Source organism: Pieris napi, chromosome 16, assembly GCF_905475465.1.
Source record: "Pieris napi chromosome 16, ilPieNapi1.2, whole genome shotgun sequence".
Lineage (NCBI taxonomy): Eukaryota > Metazoa > Arthropoda > Insecta > Lepidoptera > Pieridae > Pieris > Pieris napi.
The window spans coordinates 6,604,956-6,624,592 of NC_062249.1; the positions used below are offsets into that span (position 1 = coordinate 6,604,956).

Consider the following 19,637-nt stretch of genomic DNA (forward strand, 5'->3'; position numbering starts at 1 on the left):
ATTTAAAATTATGTAGTTGATTAATTTATGTAAGTTTTTGTGATTTTACTCACGAAGCTTGTGTATAAATAAGGACCCAGAAGTCTAGTTATAATACTGTGATCAGAAGTAATTAGTTCTGTTATTTTATACTACCATAATAATAACAAGAGTATTGACAATGAGGAAAATCCTTGAAGAACAGTGTAATTTCTGATTCATTTAATAATTATATTTATACTAATGCGTGAGAACCTGAGATTTAAGTTTGGTTTTTCTCACAATAAACTAATTTTTGTTTACACTGACCCCAGGGTCCAATATCCATAAACTTATGAAAACTGAATTTTCTTTTTTAATTAAGTGTTTCTTAAAAAATGTTTCATCATTAAACTATATTTTTGGAATGGGCATATTTTTTTATACATTCTGGCCAATTGAAATGTCAGTTCCATGATCATGTCTAATGTATTTGTATAATAGGAAAGTTCCATTTACTGTAGGTTGGTTTCTGATAATCATTGAATTATCATACATTGTTATGAGATAAGATTATTCTTTAGGAGCCACTTTCTTTGATTAAGAGTTTCCAGCCTTTGTTTGTAGGTCCCTTTAAAAGGCAAACAAGGTGATTCATATGGTTTAATTTGAAATAAGATATATAGTAAATATCTTGGGTTACCTGAGGACTGTTAAACCATTTAGTTTCAATGATATATCTATTCTGCATGCTTGTGTGTTACACTGAAATTATTTATAATGAAATTCAATTTTAATATTTTTGTGTGCGTAAACCGTTGTTACCTATATTTTTCTGTGAAATAAACAAAGTTCCGATAATATTTAGGTGTGATAATTAATTGGTACATGTCAAAGATAACAGTCATTTTCAGTAATATCAACTTTAACTAATCTAAAATTTAGTAATTGTAAATACTTGATAAAAGATGTTGTAAGTTTTCAATTCATGTAAAAACATTTAATAGCAAGGTAAGTTTCATAAGTTTAATATTTTTGACACATTTAAATTATGTCATTTTCAAAGACAAATTTTCTCACACTCTGTGCCCATTAAAAAAATAAAACCATTATTAGGAAGTAACTATCTAGTACTGTTTGATGGTCCGAAAAAAGTCAATCAATTAAATTAAATGAGGCTTGCCTATATACTTAACAATTAGGAGTGGCTAGCTCGACTTTCAATCGTCCCTTTCTGCTTAATTATATTTACGATGTGACGAAATAAGAAAGATCTAAGAATCTGTTTGTTACTTTAAAGTTTAAACAGTGGTCAATCAGAATATAGACAACTATCTACATTTTTTGAAGTTATACATCTTTAGGCGCGTTATGAAAAATTGATGCGAGTGAAATTTTACGATGCGCGCGCACCGTGACACAAAATTAACAGACTGAAGTTGCCCACGGAAAATGCTACGACATTGGACATAATTTAAAAACAACAATCGAATAATAATAGAATTTATGTCACACTTAATGGAAGAGAATAATAGTAAATATTTATTTATTTAATTTTTCAAATGTTAACTGAACTTTATTGACTATAATGACTCCTTTTACAGTCTTTGATTATTTAACTGTAATTAATTATTTGCATGCAATCAAAAACTATGTTTAATAATGTCAAAGAAGTATAACTTCTTACGCGCGTACATAAGTACACGCACCCTTTTTTTAAAGACATTGGAGGCATAAAACGTAAAAAGTTAAAACCTGGTTATGAGAAGAATAACAGCACATTTCACGGTAAATAGACACGATCACACGATGCAACGTTATACGTGACCTGACATTGAATGTAAATGTATATTGTATACCTGAATAGTTGTTACGTGCTTTTGTTATACGAAAGGTATGCATAACTTTGACATATGACAGCTTTTAACAGAAGTTACTTTGAACTACGCAGTAATGATTTCTAGGCGAGACATTATCCTTTAATTTGACGAACATTTATCACAGAACGACGATAATAATTGTCGTAGTAATTTGTTTAATGCTATGAGTGTTACTTAGTGACGGCTGAAGAGTCTTGATCTAGTGGGTTGAGCGGGCGACTCAATCCTGAGGTCGTGCGTTTGAATCACTGCTGTGCATCAACGAACTTAATTTTCTATATGCGCATTTAAAGCTCCCTGTAAATCGGTATGCCTTACGCCAAGAATTCGACGACCTGTGTAAAACACAACGGGCGTAACACCTACTTTTCAGTTCAGTATAAATCACGAAACAGAAATATCAGCCCAAGACCAGATGAACGAAAAAATACTTGCGGCTTTAACTGATAATTAACTGCGTAATATAGGTTATATGTACTTATTATCGTGAAACTTGGCATTTTTATAAGTTAGTTCTTGATAGAATTCAAACTTACACGGTGCTTTGACTGTGTAAGGCGTTGTCCCATGAAAGCTTTTAAATGCGTCACGCATATAAGTAAGGTCAATGACACAAAACTAATCAGCTGATTTGGATATCTCTGAAAAAAAATCATTCGTTGATAGTCTGTAATGTCTCATGCCCTGTTTTGTATCTATTATCCAAACCCCACATGTCTTAGCAGCCCGCATAGTGTCTCCCTATAACTTTAAATAGACGTTAATTTATCAAAAGAAGGGTGCTTCGACCAAAATAAAAATTAAACCATTGACTTCGTGCTGACGACTGAAAGCTATCCAAACTAACAAAAAACTTAGCGTTAATAAAGTAGAGTGGAAATAAATAGATGGACTTCAAAAAGAATAGGCATATGTCCTGTAATATGACGCTGGGGATGCCGGCGCACCCCTAATATTGCCGTACACTTTTACACAATTTAAATTAGGTCCTCCACAATGTTAATCCGTATAAAAAAACTTTTACACATTTAAAGAAAACTAAACACTTTTTAACCGGATTGAAGTTATGTATTATCACAATCACCTTTACCTTTACTGTATTAATAGTCAGATCGCCTCTTTCGCTAGTTTCATGAACTCGCAAGCATTTGCAGATCGTCTATTGACGAGGCTATTCAAACAGTGTCGTCGTCTTTCACTCCAACTGCAGTCCCCTCAATGACTTCTGATATAGTTGCTTCGGAATATACATTGAATAGCAACGGAGACAATATACAACCTTGACGAACACCACGGTAAATACTGATCTCATCCGTTTCCTCGTGATGCACTTTCACGATTGCTTTTTGGTCTGTGTAGAGGGAACCGATTACTCTTCGAAAAAAAAATCTCATAGTCTATAAAGCCGTTCTAACCATAGTAAATAATAAATACAAAGTACTTTAATATAAAAATAGTTCAAAACTAGATTTAATAATAAGCCAAAGAATGCGATCGGCAGACGTCAAAACGTTACGTACCAAGTGACGCACGTGCTTTTTGTCAAGTGCACTACTGTGCCACAAAAATGATAGATTGTTAAATTTTTAGTCTGTATAAAATACTAAACTGTATTCTCTTTTTAATGATACCTTTAGTAGATATATTTTGTTTGTTGATTTGATTCAGACGGACCAATGTATTATATTGATTCTTAAGTTATTAAATTTAGTAAATTAATTTGATATCAGTACTTACATGCGGAAAACAAATTTTGCATATTTTCCCCAATTTAATTCCATTTTAGTACCAACTATTTCATAAGAGTCATGTTGTCAATCAAAGTTAATTAGATTATATTATTTCATGTAAATTGTAGAAAACTGATAATAGAAAATAAAAAGAAACAATATTTTGGCCGGATTGAAGTTATGTATTATTATAATCATTGATATACAAAAAACCCAAGATGCACAATCAACGTCAAAAAAACGTCCTCAAAAAATGAGCGCAACATTCTAAATTGTGCGCTCATTTCAAATAGTCTCACGTCTAATAAGTGGAGTCGATGTTATTTATTTGTGTTTTTTTTTTATAAATAGATTTATGTACTTTTGAACTTTTTTGTGTGTAGTTTTTGACAAATATATTTACGCTAAATAAAGTGTAGGTAAGGAGGTAGCCAATTTAATTTTTTTTTTTAATTTAAAGAAAAAACTTTTTAACCGGATTAAAGTTATGTTTTATTATAAATTTACAACTATTTAACATCCAACACCTTTTGTCTTCAGTCACCGTGACCACGCACGTTGTAAAGCACCCGAAAATTCGGATAAATTTAAAATTATGTTAAATAGTTGTAAATAAAAAAAGTCATGTTCGACTCCACTTGTCCTACCGACCACGGTCGGTCGTAAAATTTTATTGCTTTAAGTACGTATACACTGCGTTGTAATAACAACTTTAAGCAATTCGCGTAAGGTTTATTTTGCAATAATATATGCTTGTAACATATACTGTTATAGACATACTGTTATAGAAAGGGACAGAAATAGTGTTTCGGGACACTTTCGAGCGTTACTTTTATTCGAGACTGTGCATCTTGGGTTTTTTGTATATCAATGATTATAATACATAACTTCAATCCGGTCAAAATAGTGTTTTATATAAATGAATAAAAGTTATGTCAATCAAAGACAATACTAAAAAGAAACAATTTTTTTATAACTTTATTAACAATTAAAATTTAGTAAACCGTTGGCTTCGAATAGACTCCACTTAAAACAATTGTATCAGTAGTCTTTTCAATGACAAAATACAAAAAGGGCCTAGAAGCGTCGAACATCACCGTCCTATTAGCCGTCTGTCCCGTGTCTCTACATAACCAACTTCATTTACCTTCATAGACACATGTTGGAGGATAGCCGGAACAAACAAACTATTTCGAGGAACACCGTAGAACTCTGAGAACTTATTCTCAAACAAATCAAACACACCCATTTTGTTAAGCGGTACGTTTAGAGCGTAATTTGTATTTATTTCGAATCTTAGTAGTTTAACTTAAAGAACTGTAGGGGCTGTATATTTAGTATTTGTATATATTTGCATACGTGAATGTCGTCATCTTCTGAAAGAGATCCTCTACAAAATTGTTCTAACATAGATTTTTGATAAAATCTAAAGAAAAAAAGTTATTAAGCAAAATATTACATTTTTTCACTTTTTTACTTATAACTTTTTGAACTTTGGATTTAAGATAAAAAGTCAAATAGACATAATTGTAGGCACAGCGATTTGCTACAAAATGTGTCTTTTCAGATTTTATGTACGATGGATAGTTTAGGAAATATAGCCAAAAACGTGTTTTCACCCCTTTTTCCAACATTATATTTGGAAAATAGGGGTTAAGCTTATATTGACCCCCCCTACATATCCCATAAATAAAATTACGTCCTCTATCAAATGTTCAGTTTGGCTCTCAAATTGTAACATTTCAATGGACTACTATGTATTTTAAAATCACCAACAGTTAATACTAAGTCTCGTGTTTTATTTCTAATTCATGCCAATCGATTAAATGGCTTATTAGATAGACAGGTGCTAGGATATTTAAAACATCTAACAAATCCTGATTTTAATTCAGACAAATAAATAAAATAAAATAATAAAAAATTAAGCCATATTTGTTGATAATATCAGTGAAACATTTAATGGGTAATTTTTTTTAATAGTATATATTTTTATGGAAACGTCAACAAGTGCATGCATCTTATTAAAAATATCCGGCAGCAGTTATTTTATTAATCTTGGCGATGGCTCAAAGATGTTAGTTTGTAGCTTGATAATAAAAGATATATCAATTAATTTTAAATTTAATCACGAGCTGCTGCGGCTTGGAGATTGACATTCCAACGTTGAAATTGCGGAGTAACTTTAAGAACATCTATTAAATACTGCGGTATTGCTCGGAGTACTTAAAATTACGCAACCGACTTCCAAAAAATTTTTTTTTTAATTTATATGTATTCATTTTTAAATAGTCTTCGGAAAAATAGTTGACCTTTACAGAACCTGTAATTAAAGTGAAAGCATTAATAGTACTTGACTCTATAATATAAGTTTCTTTGACACAATTCTAAGAATTTCATCGCCACAACTTCGCATTCACCATTGTGTGATCTTTTTCTTCGAATTGTAATTTGTAACATAACATTGTTTAATATCTAATCTGTTCATTGTACAATCCTTTAGACATCATCAATCTTTGTTTCAAGTATCTCTCTTCTTTTAAAAATTTAATAATAATATAAGCCTTTATTCAGACAAGATAGAATTTTACTTAAACTAGAATATACATGTTTAGTATTGAAAAAAAAAAAACTTAAATATAGTTGAATATTTACATTTCCTCGACTACCTTGTCTGTTTGCCTTTTGTTGGCAAATCTTCCTCCAATTGCCACTATACATTTCCGACCTGGGCAATTCGGGTCCATGTGCCATCTGCCACGACTCTTCATCAATCCACCCTAGGAATGGTCTACCCTTTAATCTCTTCATGTGACCGGTGTACCAATGCATTAATGACTTGCTCCATTTTGACTGCCCGCTGATGGTATGCCCAGCCCACTTCCATTTTAGTTTTTAATCGTAATAGTTACATCTTTTGTTTTTGTGAGATTTTTTATTGTTGACTAGCTGGCCTGGCGAACATCGTACCGCCTAACAGTCGATTCTTGATTTTTTTTTAATTCTGCTATTCGGGACACCGGTCTAGCTAGTAAGATAAAAAATAGAAAGTTGATAAGACAACAAATACATTATGTCAAAAATAAAAATTTACCTTCCCGGATCCCCTCCACTAACATTTGAACTTTCTGTTATCGTATTAAAGTTCAAATTGACTTTTAAGTATTATTACGAATATTTTGTATGGGAATATAGAAACGTATTGTTTTTAGACTTTTTCACTATTTTTTTTTATTTTTTCTCTCCGTACTTCAAGGAATATTATAAAAAAAAATCAGACAAATCGGTCAAGCCGTTTTCATGTTATGTCGTGACAACGGAAAACGGGTTTCATTTTTATATATATAGATATGTTTATTCTGTCAAAAAGTTTTTCCCCATCATGCTTCTATTCATTGCATTCTGACTTTTCTGAAAATTTAATACTTTCAGAATCAAAACTATACCTTGGTCTAACAGACTACATATGCTATACCCTAAGTGTTATTCATACTTGTTTTAATCAACTTCTGAAATTATACCCACGCACTAAATACTAAGGTTCCCTTTGACCTTTGTAACATATGTCTCTTTACCCGAAACCTAATACTTTATATGAGAAACGGTAATTGATATGGCATTCAAAGGCCTTTTTGCAAGTCGGACAATAAATCGATATATTAGTGGCCAGTGTACGTTTTCTCACATTTATTCGCCAGTCGTGTAGTCAAATTCAGTAAATATATTATTTAATGCATTTATTTAAGGCGAAAAATCCTCACCTGTGATCACCCATAGTGTTGCCCAAAATCGGTCTTGGTCTTGCAGTCTTGGTCTTGTTCTTGCGTTTTTGCAAGACCAAGACCAATACCAAGACCGCCTTATTATAGCAAGACCAATACCAAGACTGAACCCTGCAAGACTTGAGCAAGACAATACTTAAGCCTGCAAGACTCTTGCGTCTTGCAGTTAAGACAAACTGAGATTTGGGCGTTATTAAGTAGGTATTTGGTTTCAATCCCGATTTTGAGAAACGTTCCCCAGTATCAAAACCGTAGGTATCACATATCCTAACACTAAACTAAGGGCTGCAGTTGGCAACGTGCCGCTCGTCTGAAAGCACCCTGAAACGTATTGTATTGATTAGGTAGGTAAGTACTTATTATATTTCAACAATTTATTAAGTAGGTAGCGTGTTAATACTCACAAATCTGTTCCCTAATAACTTTCTAGCAAAGTTCATATCTTGTAGGTATCTACCTATAATAATATGTTATGCTTGTTTATGTCCAGATGTGCAGATCTAACGTTAGTACCTACTCGTAGGTCGGTATGTGCTTAAAATTATAGTTAACAAAATTATATAAACATCATGTAGGTGTGAAACTTATGTTTCAAAGTTTATATTATTCTTCTATTTAGCAAAATTTAAAACTAACAGCGAGTCGAGTTACGAGTAGGTCTAGTAACAGTTTCTACGGCAGCCAATACTATGGTACAGACGCCAGCACATCAAGCTACTACAATCTATCAAATTTCTTCAACAGATTTTCAAGTTTATCGCTAAAGAATTAAGGTTCAAAGTTGATTGGGGAAATGTGACGTTCTGCGAATAAACTGTTGGTCGGTCGGTGTATTAAATACCTACTTATTTGATAATTTACCGACAAAGACGCGGTTTGCAACAAGTGTAACACAGCATTTGACACTGAGCGCCGCATTCGCCGACAAAGAGTACGGACAGAGGCACACAAATTTTTACCTATTTCTGTAGGGTTGGTATAGGAGTATAAAATTAAATGACCTTGAAGATGTCCCAGCAGTAGGTAGGTATAAATTGAATGCTCTGAGTTTTTTTTATTTAAATACATTCTCACACTGGCTTGAATTCGAACACTACAGCGTTAAAAGCTGTCGGGCGAGATGATAATTAATAACTAAGTAGGTATTGCATCTATTGAATTGCGAATATTTTGATTTCGAAATAATCATTGTTAATATCGGTAAATGATAGATAGTGAGTGATACCTAGGTACTAAAATGTGAGCAGCAAGATTGAAAAGTGTATATGCCATGTCAGTGCTTTCAATAAGTTTATTTTAAAAAAGCTCTCTAGTAAGATTTAGAGTTTACCATTCAATTACACACAAAAATTATGAAAAAGATATTTAGACTGAGTACTTAGGGTCGATTCGACCAAACAAGAGTAAATCTTAATCTTAGAATAAATCGTCAGTTAATCGAGAGTAAATAAATTTTACGTTTTACCAACTACAAATTCTAAGAATAGTGGGCTTATTCGGGAATTGTAACTATACCGCCGTTTCGCACGGAATAACAGCTATTCCTAGAATAATTTAATGGCGTCAGTCAGTCCAATCAGCTGATTTCTATCATTTCACAAATATGTGTTCTGTGTTTTAATTTCAAGTCAACGCAACGCACTAAATTAATAGTCTGGCATTGTATAATGAAACGTTTAAACAATTTATTATTTATTTTTAGATTTTTTATTTTCTATAATATTAGAATGAAATTCAACTGGGCTCAACAGAAGTTCCTTTTTAGACGAAAGCCTCAAACAAACAAGAAATAAAAACTTTTTGTTGTCGTTTGACACCTGTTAAAAGCTACTTTTTCACACTATAATACGGCAAAATCGAGTTGACATGATGTATGCTCTTACACTGTCCCGTTGTAGAACAACATTTATTTGCCGAGTTTTATTTTCGTTCACCATTTTCTTGCTATTCGCGTATTGTTATTCCTAGCGCAATTATACTATCGATTACGTGGACAAACGACTATGGATTTACTCGAGATTAAAATCATGGAATAGATTATTCTTGGTATAGTTACTCGTGTATAAATTGAAGTTTGGTCGAATCGACCCTTAGGAAATTAGTAGGAAAAATATTCTATCGTGGATACCTAGTTATTGAAAAGTGGATAAACGTTGTGTTTACTTAATTTTATTTTTCTGTGCTAATGCCAACATTGACAACCCCACCAAAATAGGTAAAAATTTAGTCCGCTTCTAGACTTTGTGTTGCCGCCGTCGCTTTCATGTCAAAGGTCGCCGCCACTGCCCATGTTCTAATGAATAAAATAAGTTTCCGGGTGCTCAGAACGGACGCAAATAGATTATGTTGTCCTCGCAAGGAAGAATGTAGTCGTAAGGATAGGTAGATTTTATAAAAATTGTTGTAAGTAATAAAAATATACCTAGTTTATATTATTACTAGCTGGCCTGGCGAACATCGTACCGCCTAACAGTCGATTCTTTATATTTATACTTATTCTGCTATTCAGGACACCGGTCTAGCTAGTAAGATAAAAAAAGAAAATTGATAAGACAACAAATACATTATGTCAAAAAATAAAAATTTACCTTCCCGGAACCCCTCCACTAACACTTGAACTTTATGCTATGGTATTAAAGTTCAAATTCACTTTTAAGTATTATTACGAATATTTTGTATGGGAATATAGAAAAGTGTTGTTTTTAGACTGATTCACTCAATTTTATTTTAATTTTTCTCCGTAAGAACCATCTTCGTACTTCAAGGTATATTATTAAAAAAAATCAGACAAATCGGTCAAACCGTTTTCATGTTATGTCGTGACAACGGAAAATGGGTTTCATTTTTATATATATAGATTACCTATTATACCTTTTTAAAGGACATTGCACTGCAAAATTGGAAGTGGGTGATTTTAACAAACTTGAAACGTGCATTACGCATTTTGTTTTAAAATCATCGAGAATTGCAGTGTCGGTTTATCAACTTCTATCGTACCTATAAAAATAATCGTCGTGTAGGTACGACGATTATTTTTCTAAGGAATACAATTTTGTTGTAGTAGGTACCTACATCGTTTCTTACTTACACATACTTTAACGACAGTACCTACGTAGCAAAGCGCGCCAGTCACGAGTACGACAAATTGCCTAAAAAATGTACCTACGCACACTGTAATGAAATCTGCTAATCTCAACACAATGCCTGTAGCCTGCCTGCTATTATTAGTTGATGAACATTGTACATTGGTGAATGTTCCAGGATAGCCCGCAAGCCCCCACAAATAGCAATAGGCAAATAGGTATTTGCAAGTCTTGCGAGACTTGCAAGACTCTTGCTGCAAGATCAAGACCAAGACCAAGACTGAGAGCGCAATACCAATACCAAGACCGAGACCAGGTGTATTGACGCAAGACAATACCAAGACTGGCCTAAGTCTCGTCTTGGTCTTGCATTTGGGCAACACTAATCACCCATAAGAGGTACAAATGGTATGTAGATCAATGATATTGTAATTAACACTTGTTTAACTGATAATAGTGAAAATTATTCGTGTACACCACTACGTTACATATATTATCTCAATGGTGTTTTAGTATAACCACATGATGGATATGAAATTTTAATAATTTTTTTTTATCGAAAATACTTATGTTTGGTAGAAATCGCTCGTTCAGTTAGTTACAAGACAAAGTCAAAAAATTCAATCAGTGGCGCTACAACCTTTTAGGTCTGCTCCTCAAATTTGTGTATCTGTTTCATGATCATTTGTCAATCTAACAGGCAAGTAGGTGATCAGCCTCCTGTGCCTGACACACGCCGTCGACTTTTTGGGTCTAAGGCAAACCGGTTTCCTCACGATGTTTTCCTTCACCGTTCGAGCGAATGTTAAATGCGCACATAGAAAGAAAGTCCATTGGTGCACAGCCGGGGATCGAAATTACGACCTCAGGGATGAGAGTCGCAAGCTGAAGTCACTAGGCCAACACTCAAAAATTCATAGTCCTTCAAAATATTTTGTTCGCGATGATTTTAAGAATTTTTTATGAATATACCGTTACAAAAGGTTACAAAATCTTCAGTGTGTTAATTTACTATACGTACGTATATTGATTAAATGTGTATGATAAAAATGGAACTATAATTGGTGATTTTTTAAATTGTCAATTATATTGAAATTATCTGCCTCGTTGATCTAATGATTAGCATGTTATGACAGCAGGTCAGCCGATAAAAGATACAGCTGAAAATAAAAATTCAAATTCAAAAATTCATAGGTAACAAAATGTACACTTATGAATGTCAAAAAATAAATATATATTCAGAAATGCTTCTAATTTTAGATTTACTGCCAGTTTGTAAGGAGCTGCAACCATTACACCATGTTCCACATGACATCTTAAGTAATTAATAATAATAAAATAAATTAAAAACAAAGATTTGTCCTCTATCTAAGTATGCTTATATTGGAGATTATTAGAAAGTTCTGGTAGCCCTAAGTTAGGAAGTTAGTAGTGCTTGAATTATAAACTTCTGTCGCTTTGATGAGCACGTGAAGCTCTTGGTCTTGCACCTGCTTTCTTGCCTGCGGTCCGAAGTACATATATGTAGTAAATAGGTGTGTGCCCAGTCTCATTTTAAGCCGCCGCATCTTAGTCTAGGCGACCTGGAGGAAATTATAATTTACTAATAACGAACCGGCTTCAGTAAATCCGAACAGAGGTTATCTGTGTATTTTTTAAACGATAGTAGTAATTAAAAATTAATGCCGCTTTACAAAGCTGATAAGAATATCGGTCAATAAATGTTTATTGTGCAACACATAATCGAAAAACTACTTGACTGCACTGATTTATTTCTTTGTTTTTCTAAGTGTTTTCTTTATACTGTGAAGAAAAGATTTGTTTCAGAAGGAATGATTTGATAAAACATAATGAAATATAAAGTTGTTCTTATAATATATATGTATATTGTATATGTTAATATTAAATGTAATCTAGTAATATATTTTTTTGGATCATAAAAATATTGCAAACTTGTTTCCATTACAGTCTCATTTCAAATCTTGAAGTGCTATTGTAATGAATCAGAATAACTTCTGAATGACTCTCAACTTTTGCTTAGAGTTCAATTTGTTCTTGAAGTCTTCACTGTCTGGAGCTCTTCATGAAAAGCTCAAATATAACTACGTTTGTTACCATAATTATTAATATCATAAAAGCTTACTTGTAAATAGGCACAGAACTAGTGATATATACACTTGGTACAAAAGTACCCGATGTTTCGCATTCTTATAACAAGCTTCTACATCTCTGGCGTAAATCGTCACATTTTGAGTGTATATACAGTGTAAATTCCATGAAAAGTCTCTCGATATTACGACAAAACCCCTAAAGCGTCTAAATCACTGGGCTTTGGTTGGTTTAGCTTCCCTTCCATATAATGATACACTCTTTATAGAATTACACCCACTCTCAATAACGACAGTTAAATAATAAAACGTACTTTTTAAGTTACCGAAATTAGTCCAACTCCAGATCTGTTTACGTACTTTTGTCGCTTTGTTGTCCTATAAACTGCACTGTTTGCATCATACGTACCAAACTTTCTAAGAAATCCGATCTATTGTTTACAAATTGGGATTGCTTGCACGTGCTTTATCACGAAGATGCCTCAATATCGCAAAATTAATAAAATAAAAAAATACAACATAATTACTGGTGCAGAAAAGACGACAATAACAGACTATATGCAATAGCATTCAAATAAGAATTGTTTTTTATGTAATTACTACTAACACTTGTCTGAATTAAACATTTTCTAATACAGATTTTTCTTCTTTCCATTTAACTACAACTCTTTGTAACATCAAAATAAGCACAGTCCCTTGAGTGTCGTTATATATAATTTACACTGTACATATATAAAAGCTGCGGTAAGAGTGTAAATATAAGACAATATAGGTTAAAGGTATACGGTCTGTTTGCAGTGAACAATCGCCAAATATAGGAATATGTATTAAAAAAGATACATTTGTATGATAGCTATGTTAACGTAAAATTGTAAAAACCGTTAGATTGTAATCTATCGGTTATCGGTATTCGGTAGATTGTACTACACTAACTTAGTTATCATTCAAACTTCTTTGGTCAATTACAGATTAATTTTACTTCCCAACAATTTCATATAACTACCGAATAATAATACGTTAAATTGCAAGCAGTATGTTGAGTTGACAATCTTTCGACAGTTTACAATCTCGCGAGATAGATTACAATCTAACGGTTTTTACAATTTTACGGTGACAGCTACATGTCACTAGAATATTTTACAAATTAATTAAATTCCGAAGTTTATTTACGGCTATAGCACCCTCTCAAATGAGATATTTTTCCCCACTTTCCATGTCAACGATTCGAGTCGCCATTTCATTGCAGCGGCCTTCGGACGTTATACTCTGTTTTTATTTACTTTGAAATTCATATTTGCTTTTTATTTAGCGCGATGTTAAATGAAGCACACTGAAGTATTTTCTTACGTTCCTATAAAATTATTCATAAAAATAAAGTCAAAGTCAAATCATTTATTTCAATTAGACCATCTAAAATGGCACTTTTGAATGTCAAAAAAAAAAATATAAAGAAGATTCTAGTTGCCCCTTCCAAAAGGTAGTTTCGTGTGGAGAAGAATGGGCAAGAAACTCCACACTTACTCTTTTAAAATAGGTTTACAATATTTTGTTACATTTGTTAAATAATTATATGTGAAGACAATGTACTCTTAGAATAAACTACTATACTAAAAAAGTTAGAATACATGTTCCTCACATATTTACAAATATCGAAACCGTAGAATATTAACATTAAAGAGTAAAATATATAATAAAAATGGAAAAACGAAACCAAACCTAGCACCATGATAGCTAGAGTATGTGTGTCTTTTTTTTGATTGTTGATTGACACAAATCACTGATTTCATTTGGAATTAAAAGGAAATTGTTTTGTTAAAAATTCCAAACGTTTTTAACTTTAATATATACCTCAAACATATGATATTCGTCTTTCCATGTTACCTCCACTGTATTGTAAGTTAAATTTTCTTAAAGTTTTTCTTCCGTTTAACCCTATTAAGATAAACCCTATGAAGACAGCTATGGTAAAATTGTGCAGTTGTAATAATAATATGCATCGATATTGGCTGCTTTTTCCTGGCAATTCGCCAAAATACGACAGTAATTAGTATTGCTAGCCGTTTTTTTACACTTGACGATTTATTTGCACCGTCTATTTGTTTTAGTGCATGTCAATAGAATACCTATTAGTTATAAAAGCGGTTTCTAAGACTGCCAAATGCCTACGAAACAAATCTACAAATGACAAGTGTAGCGAAATTCGAAATTTAAAAGTTTCGCGTAAGTACTACTATAAATTACATACAGCTGCTGATACCAATTTAGTTAATTTCTTTAATAAAATTCATACCAAATGAAAAGAGTAGGTAAAATCTTTAAGGCTTAGGTATGTAAAAAATGTGCAGCACGAAGTACTGAACAAAAGTTATAATATTTTGCGTTTCCGATTTGATTTTCAGTTCTTACAGTGTCATGAATTGGCTATGTGCCTAACTATTATAAGATTCGTTAAAAAATAAAAAACGTTGATATATGTTTTATGCACATATATTATTCGTAGAATGTAACGACTCACGAACCAGTCAAAAACAGACATTTAAAACCATTATTTCGACCTAAATCGCAGAAGTGCCTATTAGCCAGCCTGATTCTGGGGCATTCGTAATTTGGACCCTCATTTGTCCGTACTTTTATAGCTAAAAGCTTATGCGACTGCGAAATATTGCCTGCTGATAATTTGGCTTTCTATCTATCTGATTTGATTAAGAGTCGCTGGTAAAAAGTTATTTTAAAATATCTTTTATAAGAGATCTCATAATTAAGTCATATTTTATATTGAATTGAAAGAACCGTAGAACTTATTATATTTGAAAGCCTTGGTTTTTAAACTTTTTTATGAGTTTTAAGAATATGATAAGAATAATTACTGAATAGTGTAATTATCACTTCTATATAGTTAAAACCGAGCTGAGCCGAAAATCGTGTATTATTTTTAACAATAGAATAATAATAAGTGCTTATAATCTTAAAATCTATGCTTCGAAATTTAAGGTCCTAGTAGTTAAGTTAGTGAAAGAAAATTTTTATCCACCTGTGGATTTGTGGGTACTGGGTTAACCCATTTAATTGCTAAATGGACTGTAAGTAAAACTAATTTTCATTAATGAATTATTAAGTACTGAGTCTAAAATATAAGGCCTGTGAAGATTTTCACATTTATTCACGATTGTATTGCCAGTCCTAAATATAATCCTATTATACTATTTATTATGTATTACATTAAATGTACACAATATTTAAAAGTCATCACTTTCACTTTTTTTCATTTCACAGTCCAAAGGTTCAGTTGAGTGTTATCTCACAATTCTTGAACTTTCGAATTAGTCTGAATTTATATTCTACTATGATCACGCAGACTCGAACGTATGTATTCCAAAGTGTATGCAAAATATAGAGAATAAGTCAGATGTTCATAGAGATCGTGCAAAAAGGGCATGAACCCCAAGGAATTTATAAAGTAGCGACTACATTTAAGATTGTCATGAAGCTAAGAGCTGCCATGACCTAATAGACTATGGCTGCTAGATTGAGGTCAAATGCTTACCTGTTACTTGGAAAAGGGCAATGACGTTTTTAATATATTATATGTTTTAGTATATTCACTAAATAATATACTTAATTATGTTTAATACTTGAGCTGTGTAAAGGAAATTTGAGGTCATAAATTAGGTTTGCTAGGCCTACCTTGGTTTGGTTTGTATTATTAAATAAAGACAGTTTATCTATTTCAATGGGATGTGTAAACTTCCTACTTTTATTAAATTCTAGGTGACCCGGTGAACTTAGTATCATCTACATATTTTTCCGTAAAATGTGGTTTAACCTTATGTGTTGTCTTTTTTGCGGTGTGTAAATATATAAAGATGATGGTATTCCGACTCGCGAACACGTTTAATTAATTGCCAAGAACAGCTATTAATTTATATATACATAATATATATATGTTTATATAAAGATATTTCATATATAGATAAATTCATTCTACTACTTTCTTTTTTATCTTTACTCGTTCTTTTGATGACAAAAGGTGGTGAAGGTCCCATATACCAAATTATGTAAATTTTATAAGCATTCTATGTTTTAATTCAAGAGATGGCAATTGGTATAACGCTGTTGAGGAACGCGATTTAGGCTGAAGTTAACAATTACATATTTATTTACCTACAATTTATTCAACGGGTAATAATACTATGGATATTTCGTAGCTAGATTACCTAAAATTACATTAAATTACTGTAAGGCTTTTTACTTTAAAACAATTTTAGAGTAGTTTTTGACATTTGAATTCACACTATCAATATGGCAGCTGTAGTTTTAATACTTTGCTACGTTTTAATTATTTATAAGATTTGTGTTCAACACTTATATAAAACCTAATCGTTAAACTAGAAAGCGCCAATTAAGGATGGAACTTGGCATTTAGCATTTTTTCCGACCGGTTCTGCTAATGGACGCATCTCAAGATAAGCCTCTTAAATTATTAACTTGTCATACTAATCACGGAGTGAGGGTTGAAATACGGTGTCACTAGAAACATGCATCTGTGGCATATACGTATACAATCATATCAAATCACAAGTTTTACTTCAGATTTATGGATATCGCCTTCTATGTTAAGCTGTTTAGAGAACTAATGGTATTTGTTAGCATAGTTACAATATTTTCATGCAAACACCACCAACCAGCTTGTTTTAGTCCTGAAATATATCAAGTAAAGTAAACATACCGTTAATATTCTCTTAGTTCGAAATTCAGACGTATTTACTTTGATGAAAAATTTAAATATCTGAATCTCGAAGAATTCGGGGATATATAAATAACTAGCCGTTTCCCGCCCGCTTTGCTGGGCGAATTAAAATAGGAAATAAATAAAATTTTATGTTTCATTATTATTATTTTTTCATATTTTTATTATTCTTCTTTTTAACTTCCCGCTAAGAAAATTGAAAATTTTCTAAAATCGAGTTTTTAACAGATGTTGACGTTTTGAAGTTCTAGGAAGCCTCCCCAATGTTTCCGCGGTGAAGTCCGTATGTATAAATTTTCATAAAAGTAAAACAGCAATAAAAGAATAAATAGCCATAAACCATCTAGGAAAAATTTCGCATCGAATGGCAGTAGTTTCATGTCGATACGATCAGTAGTTTAGGCGTGAAGGAGCCTCAAACGAAGACCATTTTTCTTATACAATATATTATATATAGATAATGAACCGCAAAATATGTTGCCAAGCGCAAAACTCTATCACAGCTGGACCAATTCGAGTACTTTTTAAATGTATTATTTGAACTCTGTGGGTTTTATGGAGAGAAAAATTAATAACAATATCCGCTAAGTCAAAAGTCAAAGTTCAAATCGTGTTGTGCAATTACAAAACTTGTCTTGATAACCGTTGAAGTTCGTTAACATTGCTAATAACTGATATAGAATTTACATGTGTATATTAGATAAATTATTATTGATGTATTCTTGTATTTTATAAAAAAAAGGGTGCGTGTACTTATGTACGCGCGTAAGAAGTTGTACTTCTTTGGCATTATTAAAAATAATTTTTGATTGCATGCAAATAATTAATTACAATTAAATAATCAAAGACTGGAAAAGGAGTCATTATAGTCAATAAAGTTCAGTTTACATTTGAAAAATTAAATAAATAAATGTTTATTATTATTCTCTTACATTAAGTGTGTAGGGTCAGGATGGCCCTCATCACAACTCATCTTGTGTGATGTATGTGGGTAAGTAGGTAGGCAGGTGGGCGTAAGCAGAAATATCACAAGTCCTTGTTACAATTACGGATGTTTAATCAGCACAGGGTTTATTAATCGAAATACACAGTCAAATGAGCAATGTACAGTCTAAGCAACACGACATCAACTTAATTATAACACTTCATTAAACTATCACTCAGATGCAAAGCGATTCGTCACAAGCGTGGTGTGCGAGCGCCGTCTCGAACAACAGTGTCTCAAGATGGCCGCTATCACAACCATCGACAATGACGCTTCGCTAGGCTGACTTTGACAGCTAAAAGTCAACCTGATGTCTGACGTCGACAGATGCGCCGTCACGGCCGGACTGACATTCGACCGTCCTCGGGCGATTTTCTACGACAGTGAATTGCAATCGTACATAGTCCGTTCGGCATCCTGACAGATGACTAGTTACAATGCGCTATGATACTTAAGACTTAAGGCAAGTGTCTCGCTACAATTAAGCCGGATAACACAGCCTCGTCACTAAACAGCATGCAGGCTAACTGTTCATAACTGGTACTATTACACAAGTCAATCCTTTGGAGGATGTGACCCGGACGACAATATTCGTCTTACCATAATCATAATCTGCAAAACATCCAGAACAAGTCAGTCAACTTAAATGACTCTGACTTAGACGACATATTTCGTCTCACAGAACAAAAGCACAGAGACAAGTCAGTCTGGTACTGACTTGGACGACACATTTCGTCTCATAAAACAAAAGCACAGAGACAAGTCAGTCTGGTACTGACTTGGACGACATATTTCGTCTCATAAAACAAAAGCACAGAGACAAGTCAGTCTGGTACTGACTTGGACGACACATTTCGTCTCATAAAACAAAAGCACAGAGACAAGTCAGTCTGGTACTGACTTGGACGACACATTTCGTCTCATAAAACAAAAGCACAGAGACAAGTCAGTCTGGTACTGACTTGGACGACATATTTCGTCTGACTATTTGGCAGGAAAGAGATTACTACAGGTCGCTCCACTTACCTACGACTATGAATCGTCTTGTTCTGTATGAATTTCAGTTTCATGCAACATTTCCCAAGTCTCAGGATCTGAGCATGTACTGAGAGTGTCCGATCCTGCTGTGAGCGTCTTCATCTTCCGACGCCGTCTCGGCCTCATCACAATTTAAAAGACCAGCAGCCACCTCCATTAAACCGACAAGTCCACGGGGCACTGCGCCCAAATTCTCGTGAAAGCATTTATAAGCTCTCTGAAAACCATTTAAACTTTTAAGTTCGTAGCGATCGTCCCCAAGTACTTCCACTATAACCCATGAACCTCGAAACCTCCCATCCAATCCTGTTTTATTCCGTTCACAACCT

The 19,637-nt window shown here is 32.9% G+C and overlaps 1 protein-coding gene across 7 annotated transcripts in view; it reads left to right on the forward strand.

Annotated features, from left to right (window-relative positions):
- LOC125057462 (transmembrane and coiled-coil domains protein 2-like) overlaps nucleotides 1-19,637 on the forward strand; it is a 46,370-nt gene that overhangs the window by 1,058 nt on the left and 25,675 nt on the right. The window lies entirely within an intron of this gene.